Source organism: Apostichopus japonicus, chromosome 2 (assembly GCF_037975245.1).
Source record: "Apostichopus japonicus isolate 1M-3 chromosome 2, ASM3797524v1, whole genome shotgun sequence".
Classification (NCBI taxonomy): Eukaryota; Metazoa; Echinodermata; class Holothuroidea; order Aspidochirotida; family Stichopodidae; genus Apostichopus; species Apostichopus japonicus.
In genome coordinates, this window is record NC_092562.1 from 6764395 (window position 1) to 6776856 (window position 12462).

Consider the following 12462-nt stretch of genomic DNA (forward strand, 5'->3'; position numbering starts at 1 on the left):
CTGTAGTCACTCTCGGTTTTTGTTTTCTGGTGCAAACCATTCTAGTTTACTTCTAGGTAACCACTATACCATGGTTACAACACGGCACAAAACATTCGCATCTTGGGTCTTCATGAACTCTCATTTATCCACACATATACCTTCAGTCCCGTGTAAGGGACAAACAAACTGAAGGGCGGGGGAAGCACTTTTATTCTAGGGGGGCACCGACGTCGAAGGGCACTTTTCAGAAATACGATTGGACTGATGCAGCCTGATATTTAGTACCCTTTATAGCTCTTATTGTATAATCTCAAGTTATTTGCGTATACACATCACTCCATCAACGCCCCCCCCCCCCCCCCCGTCAAGGTAATTATGCATACTAGCACTGCAATATCCAATGTGCAAAGGAACAAGTTTTCTTTCTTTCTTTTTCATTCGAAATAGCTTTGAGTTTGACCCACAGAAATTCATTAATAGTTCTAAATTAGGATTAGATCTCTTACTGAAATATCGCTGACCTAATAAGGTGATCAATAGTACAATTTTTATGTAGAAAAGGGCGCATTTTTAACCTGAGGAAAAGTGGGGGCACGTGCCCCCCCCCCTGGTTCCCTGCCCTTGCACAAACCCTACCATAATTACTGATCTATGCGATAGAGATTACTGTCATGAATAACTTCTCCAGCAGTTTAAGACATATCTTATTCCATATGAGATATATCACATAGTTAGTGTTTCTATACACATAGATTGAAGACTGGATCAAGTATAAATATGACATCATCGAGTCAGATGTGCTTCGATTGTGTCATGTTTTCTTTATATTTATTGCAATATTCATTTTCTGTAATGGATTCTGAATTTAAATTATTGAAGCTCTTTACATGACCCAATGATGGCGTTGGTTTAAATGACAACGTTCTACCTTGAGAACATGAAGAAACAAAAAAATTTTAAGAGAAAGTAAAAGGCTTCAGATTCTAGCGGCACTATAACATCACGTAATTACTAAATGACAGCTCTCCCAGACAAGACCTTTTGACTAAAAATATATCTTCCAAATGGATTTGTTCTTCACAAGGATTTCTGAAATATAAGCTGAATATGATGGTTGGGTTTGTGTCAATTTCTTCCTGTAATTGTGCATTGAGTGCTACATATGGTCAATTATTTCCTGTAAGTTTGCATGAAGTGCTACATATGGTAAATTATTTCCTACATGTCATTTTGCATGGAGTGCTATATGGTCTGTAATTTTGCATGGAGTGCTACATATGGTCTGTAATTTTGCATGGAGTGCTACATATGGTAAATTATTTCCTACATGTCATTTTGCATGGAGTGCTACATATGGTCTGTAATTTTGCATGGTGCTACATATGGTCTGTAATTTTGCATGGAGTGCTACATATGGTCTGTAATTTTGCATGGAGTGCTACATATGGTCTGTAATTTTGCATGGAGTGCTACATATGGTCTGTAATTTTGCATGGAGTGCTACATATGGTCTGTAATTTTGCATGGAGTGCTACATATGGTCTGTAATTTTGCATGGAGTGCTACATATGGTCTGTAATTTTGCATGGAGTGCTACATAATGGTTAATTATTTCGAATACGGTACGCGTTTCGTATCTTACTAAATTTAAGTTCCCGTGATCATGCTTGTCGAGCTTCTGGAAAAGGCCCAGTCATGTACGCAGTGATACTTGTACAATGTTGCCGTTCCTCTGACAAACCTCGTCGCTGGCGTATGTTCTTGAGTCATTTCCGGATATGTATCATCAAACTGATAAGTTATAGTTATAAGATAAGATACGATTATACAGTCGGTGTTTCTCTTTACGATTGCTCTTTATGGAATATAAGTTGCTGTCAGTTCTCTTTTTAAGATAATGATTATTAAACACAATACCGTAGACTGTATATATTTTTGCTCCATATAGATATGAATTTTCCAGTTTATTATATTTCAATATCACATGTATATATATATTATAATTGATCTTTCCTTTGTTATATGTTATATGTGTATTTAGAGGTATATACATTGGCCCCTATATGTTTGTTTGTTTGTTTTTTGTTTTAATTTTTACTTTCCTTTAATGGAAAAGTATAGAACACTCCAATCACATGAAGCGAGTAAATTCTACAAGAGTGAGTCTATGCATTTGGCAGCCACTAAATGTTAATCTAAAGAGATACTTTCCCCATTTCCTCTCTCAGTTCAGAATATGAAGCAAAAAATCACATGGTATACGGTAGAATAATGAACATGACAGTACAGTGATTTGATTTACCACATCAGAAAACCCTAAGTAGTCAACAAAACACAAATCTACTATCATCGAGGGGGGATTACCTGACCAAAATGAATAGACCACTATGCATAAAAATTAAACCATGACACATAACTCACCTCCCACCCCACCCCACCCCACCCACCTCATGCACTCTCCTTGAAGAAATGAAGGCTTAATCAAATTACTTATTGATTAGAATATTAAAAGCAAATAAAATGATACGTAACAAAATGTCAACGATTCACCAAGAGAGACCGTGTCATGTTCTGACGCTGAAAGATTATGGAATATTGTACTATGTTTTGTTCGTGACGTCATATCACATTCACTTGTGGTCACATTTAATAAGTTGTAGGGATATTAATGCCGTGGTAGTTAAACCAATTTGAAATAATCGTGAATGTGTTAAAAAGATGATGACAAAAACTGTAAAGCGTTTGAAACGCTTGTACAATAAACATCATGCACGTGGTTGGTTAGTGATGTTGAGAACATTAAGCGACTGACTTTGCTTCGAACGGCCCAATGATTTCCATTTCGCGACTACTCTATAGTACTATAATGCCATGAAGGCAAGTTCATGCAAGTCCCAAGTCATTTATCTGTAAGTAAAGTTGCAATTCATAAGTCACCAAAATCTATGACCAGAGACTGTCTCCAGTCCCAAATCATAGATTGCCTGTGTTTATATGATACTTAAAATACCAATGTTCATAAGAACTCTTCGATAAAGAAAAGGACGAACTATTGGAGCGTTTGTCCACACTACGGTTTAGCTCGGACTTTCAATTTGAAAGCTTGTTTTATATATAGTCGTCATAACATAGCACTACCATGTAGTATTCATCTGTACAAATGGCATGTGAATGTTTAATAACCTTTGTGATATCTAATTCCAACGATGATATGAATGTTCGTAAGCCTATATATCTATTGCTAAAACTGAAGAAAGTATATTTGTTGAAGGCCGTAAACAATGCCTATCCCATTTTGTAATTCTTGAGGGCGTAAACTACACGATTCTCTATTTGTGATGCTCACGCAATAGCATTCTTATCAACAGCAAACACAACCTTTGAGTAATGAGTCACTTGATTTCCTATTCTACGTTGATATCAACTTTTAAGTACACATTATATAAAGTAATCACTCGGTGAGATTAATTAATGTAAACGTCATTACTTTTTGGTCTTACATCTTCATTACAACATTAACAGACAGAGAAGTATGCCAGCAGGATGCCTGCAACCCTTCCCATACATATAATACTAACAACGGTTTCGTATTGTCACCTGCATAACCTACATCATACCTACAACATATAGAGTAACGATATCGTATCATGCATGCAGCGCGCATTACATTGATACTAGATGTGGTTTCAGATCGTCAATATATACGTCGTATGTCATTCCTGCAGTATAAGTCTGCATACATAGCCCGTGACGTGCACATGAAGGCGAGGAGGGATGAACGGTGGTACACCCCCCCCCCACCCCTCCCTCATGCGTACGCCATTAGATATAGTACTATACTGTGTTCAAATTGTGGGTCATTTATGTCAGAAGCTTTTCCCGATAATGGTTACATATTTGTGTGGATGTATAAGGTGGACCTTCATTACTTTATCTGTGGTAAGCTATACGGTACCTATAAGTGTTCATTACAACTCTTGCCCGGGTTGGAGTATCATGTATTTTAGGAATAGCCGGTGTACTCTTTGGAAACATTTTCCGAGGCTGCAGTATACCCTAGTTCGGAATCGAGTACGGTTCGATGTCAGTCACAGTAGGGAATCGTTGGATTCTGTTTCGGCCAAAGTGGGCCGATCGGATGAGCGTGTGTTCAGGATTGGGGGGGGGGGGGGGGCTCAGAAGCTTGTTGGAAGAATATGATGCATAAATTATGATACATTTTTGTATTAAATGCTGATTTTTGGCTTTAAAGCTAGCCAATAGCGATATCCAGCAGGCGTCAACTGACACCTAAATGACATTCTTGTAGCTCCCTTAAATATGTCTTATACTTCAATGTGAGTGTTCGGTTATGATGTACGAGCATGTCATATTCACCTTCAGCTTAGTTTCTTACAAAAGTAATGTATCTATAACTGCAACATTCAAATATGTTGCTTCTTTCTCTAATTGTGGATTATATGCCCTTACTTGTTGAAAACAGATTACTATCCTAACCCGCACATTTTCAATCTCTATTCTGCTTTCGTTATTAACTTCCAACCAGCAATCCCTTTTCCTTTTCTTTTTGATTGTGTGTGCATATATTGTGTAAGTAACACTCGCAAACAACAATATACACGCTACATGCATCGTCCGTAGCACACATACCAAGACGTAGGAGTTTCTCAATTGAATTTATCGACTCCAAGTGGGTTAGCAATAGAAACTCGTCTATTCATTCGTCAAGTGTCCTTTCTTCCATTGTGATATTGACGTATGAGCTTAAAGGTTGATGACACAGGCTCTTTGCCCTATTTGCTTGTGTGTTAGTATGCCTTTACCGTGCAAACGAATTACGTAATCCTGGTACTAACGAATACTTTATGAACATCGTCAGAAAATGTTGACCAACTTGTGCTCAGGGAGTCCAATAGCAAACAAAGTTATGAGGAAAGGAGTGGGTTCTTTAACTCAGTTTCAGCGGCGTGTAAATTCGAGGCTGAAAACGCAGTTTCGCTAATAATGTTATAACCCCGCCGCTGAGTTTGAACAAACTGGATTTTCAGATTGGCGGGAGTCGAAACCTTTGAATGACAGGACGAAGAATTAAGGAGATGCAGCTTCAGCTTCTTCAAACAGTTCTTCTGAAACAAAAAGTTCAGCGGCTGTCACTAAATACAAAAATAAAATTAGTGAGAGAGAGTAATAGAAATCAGCGGATCGGACAATTATTAATTATTAAGATCATACTTCAGGTGTGAATAATAGATCAAAGTCACGATGTGAGTTAGAGACGACATTCCAATAGATTGCAACAAAAAAAAAACATATTAGAACTCATCAGTCATAACGTGCCTATGGAGAGCGTAGGGGTTTGCTGTCGGTGAAATATCGGCAGTTTGTAGTCAGCATGGTATACTAGAAATGTCACCAAAAATAGAGCTGTTGTACGAAAATCTGACAACTTGATCTGCTTTCAACCTCAGTCCTCTTACATCGAGACTGTATACAACATGTATGATGATGACGTAAGTATCACGTGACCCTTCGAAAGGAAATACGATACATGTAGTGAGCTTGGCATAGGGCCTGAAAAAGGCCTTGTATATAGGTCATGATTTGAGATAATTGTATAAGCCCCCCCTCCCCCTCCGGACAGTCGACCTATATGTTTCATGGAAATACACGCCTCTATTTTTTTTTTCAGTGTAATATCTCTTATGAGTTTCAAGATGCCGTACGCCTCTATACGTCAGGCGCTGTCCGACCATGAGCCCTGTCCATGCACAGGCTAGTGGGACCGTGGTGCGGTTAAAGTCAAGGATGCTATGCCTACGTGATACATTCACACACGGAATTCATAGACACAATGCCCTTCCACAACCCTATTCGATAACACAAAGAAAGCTGCTGTCAATAGTTTTTTATTTAGGTATGAGATCGACCCAATGACGTAAGCATGCAAATCAATGTTCCTTTACTTTCACAATTGACTTCAATACTTTCGAATCAGCATATTGAAGACAGAGCGATTTTCGAACAAAACAGCATAGTTAAGTTTAATGGTGTGGTCCGTATCGTAAACTACAGTTCGCAGAAGCTTATAAACGACTTGACCAAGTCCTACTTTATGTTGCTATGTAACGATGTCTAAACTGCCGCCAGCTTTGTCATTCCGTGACTTACTAGAAAGTTTGATTTGGCGGTCAAATTTATATGTTTGCTGCGTTTACAGTACGAAGTTAAAGAAGTTTTAGTCATGGTTAAAATCTTGTAACAAATGTACATACTTCGAAATGGTTTTACAATTTTGTACCACAATGTGCTTTACTATCTGAAAATTAGACACAATAGCACGATTCCAATAGAGAACTAGATAATCTAGAAAATGTGGTAAAGTTTCTTAAAACGACTTATTGGATGTCAGTGCTTTGATTATGTTTCTGGCCTCACTAATTATTTGCATCTCATCGACTGCGTAATGACAGGCATGTGTACTGAAATTGTTGAGCAGTTTTGTATCATATTTGTAAGATATGTAAACAAACAATGAGAGTGGAGCCAATGCATGGAGGTCAAATGTTGACCAGTAATAACAGGCGTGTTCACCACATTTACAGCTAAAACGTATAGATTGGATTATTATACAGGAACATCCATTCGTGGAAATAAACTATTTGAATGGGAAACCCTCACTGAATACCAAAAGCAGCTTAATTGTAAGCTTCTTACATGAGGAGACTCATACAGTGCCCGACAAATATCAGTAAGTTGCAGAGAGAATGAAACGCACGACTGAGATAGTTGTCTTGACAGAGTCTCCGCTCTGAATTCCTTGTCATGTTACAAATTCCCACACATAGTACTAGAGTAGGGAAATGCAAAAGAGAATATGGAGGAATTCACTACAAGTTCGAGAGGGTTACAAGGAAAAAACTAAGTCACAGTGTAAGAGATTTTGCAAAGTATAACATAAAGCATGGAGCAGTGTCCATTGTCGGATCCAAACTATCATTCTAAGTCTTAAAGCTGCCCCTTTTTTCGGTTGTTTTGTAAATTAATATCATTCTGGCCACAGTCATGAAACTAAGTTTCCTTTCACATCACGTGATAAGCCCCTCCCCCTTACCCTCATCAATCATTTAACTGTTCATGCCAGTAGCGAGGTTTAATCAGTTACTAAATCAGAAAAGTGTGTAGCCGGTACAACATAATCTATCATGTTTACTTGTCGCAGCATAGTGTCACAAGTTCGCAATACGATACCTGCTTCAAAATTACAGTATTGAACTTTGGAGAGTCGAGGGTACATCGGTTGACAGGGTATACACCCTCTCCATCTCCCAGAACCCTCTTCGTCGTAAATAGGACCAGGTTGCTTGATTTTAATGTATCAGTAGCCGGCTAGTTCTACGTGAAATGTAAGACCTAAACCTCATTACCGAACCATTTATATTTGATATGATCATTGATCTTGGTCGCAGTAGCAATACATATCAAAAGTGACTTCATCATAAATAGGACTTCCCCTTGGATATGATAACACTATCGAGAATTGACCGTGCTCCAACCCCCCCCCACCTCCCCTCTCACCCCACCCTCGTCCTCTATAAAAAAAAAACCACCATGGCTATAAAATACACATTATGCATCATCGAGATAACAAGCCAATGCACCAAAATGACGCGGTCTGTCAATGAACCAGCGGGTTTTAAAGTACCCCCTCTTAAGGTTCACTGCATGTTTATGTAGTCCTAACACTAAGTGTATTTACACACCTCTTGGCCAGTGATGACACGGTCCTGTGTTTTTGATTCAGTGTTCGACGGTTGATGCAAGTGCTTTATATTGTTAACGACACAGATACAGATTTGCAATATGTTGTTTTTTTATCTATATATACCAGTAATTCCCAGCTCTGTTACTAAGTTAACATGATCTTTGATATCCATAACTGGAGGGCATTGGATTATTGTTTCCCTTGTCCTCAATTCTTGAGTTATGTTGCACACGAGCACACGGAATAGAGGGGGCTGTTTACACTGACGTGCCAGAGCCGTAAGTACTGCTCTGTGACGTGTGTAACCATTTGTCGGAGCGTTTACCACATTTTATAACACTGTAATCAGTGACTACACAAACGCTCGAATCCGCTTCTGTCTTTTTCCTCTCTTGACACACTTACATGGAACACGAGTAACTTTGAAGTTTTGTGAAACTCTATACTATATATATACAGCAGAAGATAACCACACAGTGCTCACTGGAGTTATAAATCGGGTTTTATCATCGATCAAGTTGGTACGCTAAGATGTTGACGGAGAGGTCATAAAGTAATTGACATATTTTACCGGCTGTACATAACCACTAGTGTCTATATTTAAAGTACCCTCGTGTGTTTGAAGTAAACCTCAAAGATGGAAATTACATGCAATTAATTTAACTAACTTTAAACATCTCCGACAGAAGATTTTAAACTTCTGGGTCAGACTTAAACTTATGAAAACAGAATTCTGTTTTTCATATCGATGACGTAAGAGGTCTACGACAACATAAAACTAATTATTTGTCTTGTTAATATTTCTGTATAAGCGAATAGATATGGATATTGGCATTTATACTATTATTAAAACGTATCCAGCATGGCCTTCGGGATATGTTGACAATTTCCGACTCTTGTGTATTTTTACGCTAATCAACTGTAATAAACTGTTACGAGAAAACAACCTAATTTTCTCGTGTGTACGTATTTTCTATTTAGCGTTATAAAATGTTTCTTACGTAATGTTTCAGCTAGGAGGTCTCTAGTTTGTGTAACTTGAGTATCAGTTTATTGCTGGCTGCGGAAGTTGGTTCTTGCTGCCGGGGCTTTATGTAAACAGTCCGGTGGACAAGGCCTCCTTTGTTCTTAGTATACGGGTAATTATTAGGGGTGCATAGACAGTGGGGCGGGGTTAGTTCATATTCGTATAGTATTGTAGAGACCGTTGACCGGCTGTCATTGGGCTATGGCGCTTGTCAATCTCACTGGCTTTTTCATAATTGGTTAATTAAATCGTGTATAGGGTTCTATACAGTTACGGGGGTATTTATAATGTCGTGCAAGGAGCGTTTTTAGACAATAGGTTGCGATATATTTAGTGTAATTTGCTAGGCAGAATCTATGCCGAATTTGTATGTTGTTTTAGGGACTTAGATTATTTTTGGCTTGTGCAGAGAATCGAGTAATGCACTCTGCAGCTGCGCTGCGTAACTGCTTGTGCCTGCCGTATTCTGCAGCTGCGCTGCGTAGCTGCTTGTGCCTGCGCAAGGTCGTCGCAGCGTAGGGTTCGCGGGCTGACGAACCTCATCGTTAGCTGCGCTGCGTTGTCCTTACGATGCGTCGCCCTTGACGCAGTACCTATAGATTAGCTGCGGTGTGTCTCTGGGCCGTCTTAAGGCATGGGCCCACTGGGCCCTGGCCCAGGGCCCCGCGATGTCAGGGGCCCCGCAATCGTAGTAACCCCATGTCTTAATCTGGGAGGAAAATTTATTGAATAGGCCATTATGACTGATTGAATTCGATACTTGACAACTTGTGACGAGAGTTGGTGAAACACTTGAGAGTTTTACATTAAATATTCGAATCTGAGTTGGACACCCTGGAATATACAATGCCCGAAGGCTTACAACACCTCAAAACACCTCAGAAAGATTGACTTTCAGCCAATCATACAACAGTTTACGATCAAGATATGGCGCAAGTTCCGTTAGTTCCCCCAGTTAAAAGACTCAACACAAGGGTGTTACAAATGGTGAGTCCAGTATTGTTAGGGAAGGGATGGAGGGCAACTGGAAGATTACTCTTCTATAATGTATTTCTGCTTTTAGATATATCACGTATGTTATTCAGCTAAAGTTTTATGCTTTATGCGCGACATAGGGAGGGGCATAGGCGTAGGAGGCGGGGGGGGGGGCTGCAGCCCCCAAGCAATTTTTTTTAGGTGAAAATTCGGGCAATATGCTGAGAATTTTTCGGGCACCTACTGGAAGAAGAATAATTTGCAGTGTGTTTTTCATTTTTTTTTTGGTGAAAATTCGGCAATATGCTGAGAATTTTTCGGGCATCTACTGAAAGAAGAATAATTTGCAATATGTTTTTCATTTTTTTTGGGGTGAAAATTCGGGCAATATGCTGAGATTTTTTCGAGCACCTACTGAAAGAAGAATAATTTGCAATCCTTTTTTCAAATTTTGGGGTGAAAATTTGGGCAATATGCTGAGAATTTTTTCGGGCACCTACTGAAAGAATAATAATTTGCAGTGTGTTTTTCAATTTTTTGGGTGAAAATTTGGGCAATATGCTGAGAATTTTTCGGACACCTACCAGTGGCGGAGCCTCCATACAGTTAGGGGGATGCCCCCCCCCTCCCCCTGACGGACTCAAATGGACTGCTGGCGCCCTTTTCAGCTTTTTACCACTTTTTACTTATTCGGGATTATTGACTTTTTTATTGCGCTCTCAAATACCTATTGACATTTGTCACATTTTGTTGGTGCAATTTTCTGACAAATGGCGATGACACATATTTATTCTTTGTTTATCTGCAAATTAGCAAGGCATGGAAAGGGTCAATTCCGGCGATCTAGGGAGTATCTTTACTTAAAAAATTTCTGTACGCTCCGCGCCAACCTGTATAGTGGCGCTCCGCTTAGATAGTGTCGAAAGCGCCCCTACAGACCATTCTCTCCCCCTGACCAATACCCCTAGCTCCGCCACTGGCACCTACTGAAAGAAGAATAATTTGTGTTTCCAATGGTTAAACTTATATAATTATTATCATTATTGTTGTAACGACTTCCCAATAATTCTAACCAATATGGAAGGGTAATAACACGGAAAATGATTTTATGATATTGGCATGTGATGATATGCACATTGACACGTGGAACGCGCGCGGAGCGCGTGAAAAATGTTGGTTATATTTTTCGGGCAAGTCGTTGCAGCCCCCCCCCCCAAATCAAATGAGGCTCCTACGCCTATGGGGAGGGGTGGTAAATGCAGGCATGTGTATTCTTGAGCGATTGTCAAGGATGTCAATTTTTCACGCAGCTTTTTTCGAACTCACTTGATTGAGGGGCCCCGCTCCATTGCCGGGCCCAGGGCCCGGTGATCTCTTAAGACGGCCCTGGTGTGTCTGCGTTGTCTTTGACGCAGCGCCTATAGTTAGCTGCGCTGCTAGGCAGCTTACATATTAAGGCTAGTTCATGTATGACGCCCTTGTTATTGTGTTTAGGTTTTATTGTTCTACTTTCTGTATATATTATTTGTTTATCATGCTTTACGAAAGATGTACGGCAGGTACATTGTTTACCTAATTATACTTTTTAAACTCTTAATGCACTGTAAGTGTACTTCTTTTCAACGGTGTCCTCGAGTCTCTTTCTACAACCCCCTTCCTCAATTGCCAACTGGGTACTTCACCATACACACCGAAGCGGAAAGTGTTACAAAACTATAGATCCTGGGTCGCATGATTCTAAAGTATATGGTCATCACAATGCTGGGTTCCAGGGCAAAGATACATGAGTCATAAGAGGTATATAGATCGCCAAAGAACGGACATGATTCAGTAACTTTTTATACAGCTTTTACTCCTTCTACAGTAGTAAATTTTGTGTCGCTTAATGAGAAAAATCTTCGGTGTATATGAGAACCACATCGAGTAAAAGAACCCTCCTGCTTTGTGATGAGGTCTAAGGTCATTTGGGGTCACCAAGGGTCAAATAGTGAAAACCTTGTAGACACGATATCTCAAGAAGGGAAGCTTGGACCAATATCATATTTGGTATATATGAGTTACATATTGGGTAGAAGAACACTTTTGTTTTGTGGGGCGGTCAAATGTCATTTGGGGTCTCTATGGGTCAAATTGTGAAAACATTGTAAGCACGATACATCAAGAAGGGAAGTTTGGACGAGTGTCATATTTAGTATGTAGTTGTGATACGTCCAGTACAAGAAGCATAATATTGTTTGTGGAGGTCAAAGGTCATTTGGAGTCACCAGTGGCCAAATTGTGGAACATTGTTACATAATCTACTGTACCTCCCATCGACCACCTTAGTAAATAACACATGCGTTACGCCTCATAAGCATAGGAGGCTGTTGGCAATTGGATATAAGCTTATATGGGCAACCGTAGAATCCAATCAAGATTCGCGGAAAAGTTCCCTTGGCCTTCAGCGCGTCGCTCCGCAGCATACGTTGGCTTTGGTGGAGGTGTGTAAAGCCACGTACAGTAGTCGGACCTGGTTTTATCATGCCATAGTGTAATTGTACATATAAAAAGTGGTTTGGGCCATTTATATTGTAACAGCTATTTCTGGTTTCCAAGCAGAAGTCTAGTGCAATGAAGCCATCGAAACCTCAATGCGTTTTTCTTTTTGGTTTTTTTCTTGGTCATTATGTGACTGTAAATATTGCCGCAAAATGACTACGTTTTTTCGTGAAGTCAT